We start from the raw sequence: 4,121 nt of genomic DNA, 5'->3' as shown, positions 1-4,121 counted from the left end.
GAAGGGCCGCGCGGGCGCTCTCTAGTCGGCGGGACCCGCCTGCCGCGCGGGGCGAGCGGAGGGCGGACCTTGGCGCGCGCGGCCAATCCTGCGCGCGGCCGCCCCGCATTGGGGGAACCGCAGAGCGGGCTGCAGAGGCAGCCAATCGGCGGCGCGCGGCGCTCCCGGCCACAGCGCGCGGCCCAATGGCGCGGCCACGTGGGCGGGACCAGGCGCTGAGGCCGCGGCCGCGCTAACGGGTGCCGCCGGGGCGGGGCTCGTGGCGCGGAGGACGGCGGCCGCGAGGGGCGCCGGGAACGGGGAGCGCGGGTGACGCCGGGAACGGGGAGGCGCGGAGGACGCCGGGAACTGGGAGTAGAGGGTGCCTCTCCCGTGTGCACGGTGAGGACGAGACCGTACACATAGAGACATCACCCGTTTTCCATTTAAAAGCATTAAACGTAACCACTAGGGGAAAAAAGACAAGTGTGCGCAAGTGTCTGGCACTTTTCCATTTGCTGATCCTGCGCGAGGAACCTTGACAAAGGTGCTGAGCCGTGGAGCAGGGACCGCTCTTGCTGAGGCGGGAATTCCCAGGAACGCCGGGAACACGCTCTGCCGTCTGCAGCCGGCACGGTGGCTGCTGCAGACAAAAGCTAGGGGTGCTAGACAGAGGGCAAAGAATGAGAAACAGACGGGGCTTGTCAGTTTGGCAGAGTTGCAGAGTTCCCACCCGCCCCAGACTCTAACGGCAAAGTGAATACAGTGATTTTTCAAGAAATAACCTGGGAGACCCCTTCACCAGGTGACCGAAGGTGCACACGACCAACATCAGAGGATGCACTTGAAAGTCCTGTGTTGCTTTGTGTGTTAATGATGCCTCGATAAAAATGAAAAAAGCACCAGTAAAGGGACATATGGACGGCTTCCTGAGAGGGACATATATCCACATTAAAGCCCCAAAGGCAAAACCTGAATGTAATCGTGAAGAAAGATCCAGCAAACCCATAGGAGGGCCCTTCTACCCAAAATACAGGCCAGTGCTTTTCAGAAAGTGTCAGGATTGTTCAAGTCAAAGACAGACTGAGGAGCTGTCTTGGACTGAAGGAGAGACAACTAAGTGGGATGAGGGGTCTGAACTCAGACAAGGGTTATTAGCAGGACAGTTGGTAAAATTCAGAAAAGGTCAATGCTAATTTCATGGTTGTAATACAGTTTACTGTGGTTAGGTAAAGTTACAGTCGGGAGGAATTGTGCAAAGGATATTGGATTCTTTGTTCTATTTTTTTCAAGTTTGTGGCAAGTTGAAATCATTTCCTACAAAAAAGCGGGGCAGGGGTGCTGCAGGTGACTAAGCTGGAGGCCTACCCAGGCCCTTCCCTCCCTGCTTGCCCCTCTGCTTGTCAGGCTGTGCCAGGGGACAGCACCAGGAACCCCAGTGGACACCGAGCCCTGTAAGGGTCTGGCTCCTGGACTCAGCCAGCTGCTGACTTTGTCCAGTGCAGTCAGAGCCCATGGGAACCCTCAGCACACCACCCTCCAACTAGCCACCTCGCCACGCTTTGTTGCTTGGTGAGGTGGGGGCCCCGCCTACCCCAGTCAGACCTGAAACCTCAGCCCTGCACACTACAGCCAACTTCCACTCGGCCTAGCACCAACTGGGTGATGGACAAGGACCTTACCACGGGACCGCCCCACCATCCCCACCTGGCTCCAGCCTTGGAGTCACAAAGATCAACACCTGGAAGTTGGAACTCCAGCCCAAGCTGGGGGAGGAAACCTTTCCCTCTGGAGAGCCTGGATGATGCCATCTGCTGGCAGATGAGACCAAAAGATGGGATGATGGGGGGGTGGGGGGGCGGTCTCTGTGGGCAGAAGGCCAGGAGCCCAGGCCCGATGGGATTAGACCCAAGGTCTCCTGTGTCCCTAGGCTGGCCATGTGTGCTCGTAGACATGCCTCTGCCTCGCTCAGCTCCACGCCTCCAGCCTCTGTGCCTGCACACCTCCGCTTGGCCATCCTGGAGCCGGAGAACAGAAGCAGCTCATCTGGGAAGGGGCAGAGTCTCTGCCCAGGAGAAGAGACCCATGTTGGGGACTCAGGGATCAGATGCATCTGGTGACAAGTACAGAGGCCTTTCTGGGCATGTCAAAAGCAATTCTAGGAGACAGCTTCCCAGGGTCCCAAACCCACCTACAGCACCGACCTCACTTCCAGACACTGGCCTGAGCCAATGGGGCCTGGGAAGGGCCAGCACTGTCATCCTCAGCTCTAACATCTACCTGGCCTGGGCATCAGGATACAGGGGTAGACAAGAGAGGAAAGGTCCCGACTTCCTGGAGCTCTTGTTCCGACAGGAAGACACACAAGAAACAGTCAATCAAAATGCACAGCACATCAGACAGCGCTTTCTGTTACAGAGCAATGCAGAGCAGGGACCAAGGGAGGGAAGACTGCCTTAGACAGGTCGACTGCCCGGGATTTCAGCAAAGACCTGCGGGACACGAGGGGGAGTGCGGTTTGGGTGTCTGGGGAAGGAGCCCTTCAGGCAGAGGGGACAGCGAGAGCAAAGGCCCTGGAGCAGGAGCAGTGGCAAGAGCCAGGGCAAGTGAGGCGAAGGCAGGGGTGCCAGGCAGCAGGGTGAGCCGGGTGTGGCAGGACCCTGAGGACCACCTCACCCTCATCCTCTTCCGGCCTTGTGGCTCTGCCTCCCCACCCACCTGGGGACTGAGGGGCTGTTACTGTGTCTCCCCAAGCCTCAGCTTCCTTGTGTGTAAAGCAAGGTCACAATTTTTTAATCTTGCTTGGGCTGCCATAACAAAGTACGACAAGTGAGGGGCTTAAACAACAGAAATTTATTCTCACAGTTCTGGAGGCTGGACGTCTGAGAGCAGGGTGTCACAGGGCCCTGCTCCCTCTGAGGGCTCCAGGGGAGGACGTGCCCCGGCCTCTCTCCCAGCTTCTGGGGTTCCTTGGCGTGAGGCAGCCCAGCTCCAGTCTTCACAGACGTCTGCCTGGGTGCCTGTCTGTCCCTGTGTCCACGTTTCCCCCTTTTTATAAGGACACCACTCATATTGGATTAGGGCCACCCTAACGATCCCATTTTATTGATTACCTCAGGAAAGACCCTAACAAGATCACATTCTGAGGTATTGGTTGCTGGGGTCCAACATATCCTTTGGAGGGCACACAACTCAGCCCATAACAATAGAAACAAGTCTTGGGCTGCCCCTTCCTCAGGGGCTCCAAGCTGCTAGGGAGCCCAGGGCAGGCAGGGGCAGAGGGGACCATGACAAGTGTGGGGAAGCTCTTCCTGTGCAGGCCAGGGCAGGCAGGGGCAGAGGGGACCATGACAAGTGTGGGGAAGCTTTTCCTGTGCAGGCCCGTCCCTGGGGCAGCGGCAAATATCTGAAAGGCTCTTCAGATGGCTTTGTACCCAGTCCAGCGGCGCCCCACGAGGGCAGACCTGCCTGGCCAGGGCAGGCGCTGATGTGGGGACCCGGTCCATTCCATGGTGCGGGGTGGCCTGCTGAAGCAGACAGAGGGTGTTGGCAGTGCTGGAGCTGGGAGCCTGGCTAGCCATGGCTCAGCTGGACACGTGGGTGGGGGGCACAGGCTGCATCATACTGGGAGCCCCTTCATGCCTGGCTGTGGGGTGGTGAGCAGGAAGGGAGAAGGGACGGAGAGGCAGGTTGGGCCCAGTCAAGGTCTACAGCCCACCCGAGCTGTCACTGCACTGAGAAGGCCAAGTTGGGTCGACCGCCGAGGCGGAGGGAAGCCTGAGTGTCAGCACTGGACACAGGACCCCCGAATGCCCGGCCCCAGCTGGGGACAGGAGCTCCAGGTGCTTGCCCAAAACAAGGGCCCTGGGGTAGGACAGACTCCACCTGCTCTGTTACCTGAAGCCCAGCCCTTCCTGCCATCCCCTGGCCTCCACGGTCCAGCCCGTGTGCACGGCTCCCCGGGGCTCCCACCTGCACCCGGATGAACTCCTGGCTTCCGCCACAGTGCTCAGGAGGCCATGAGCAAAAGGGAAATGTGGAAGAGCCCTGCACCGAGGTCTGGGCCCCAGGAGCTCCTGGGGGCTCCCGCACAGCAGCTCTGGTCATCCTGTCACAGAGTCAAGGGCCTGGAATGCACTGGC

The sequence above is a fragment of the Delphinapterus leucas genome, chromosome 14 (assembly GCF_059928025.1).
Source record: "Delphinapterus leucas isolate spDelLeu-1000000601 "Yukka" chromosome 14, BTC_Dleu_Yukka2, whole genome shotgun sequence".
NCBI lineage: Eukaryota > Metazoa > Chordata > Mammalia > Artiodactyla > Monodontidae > Delphinapterus > Delphinapterus leucas.
This window is presented reverse-complemented; position numbering follows the sequence as displayed.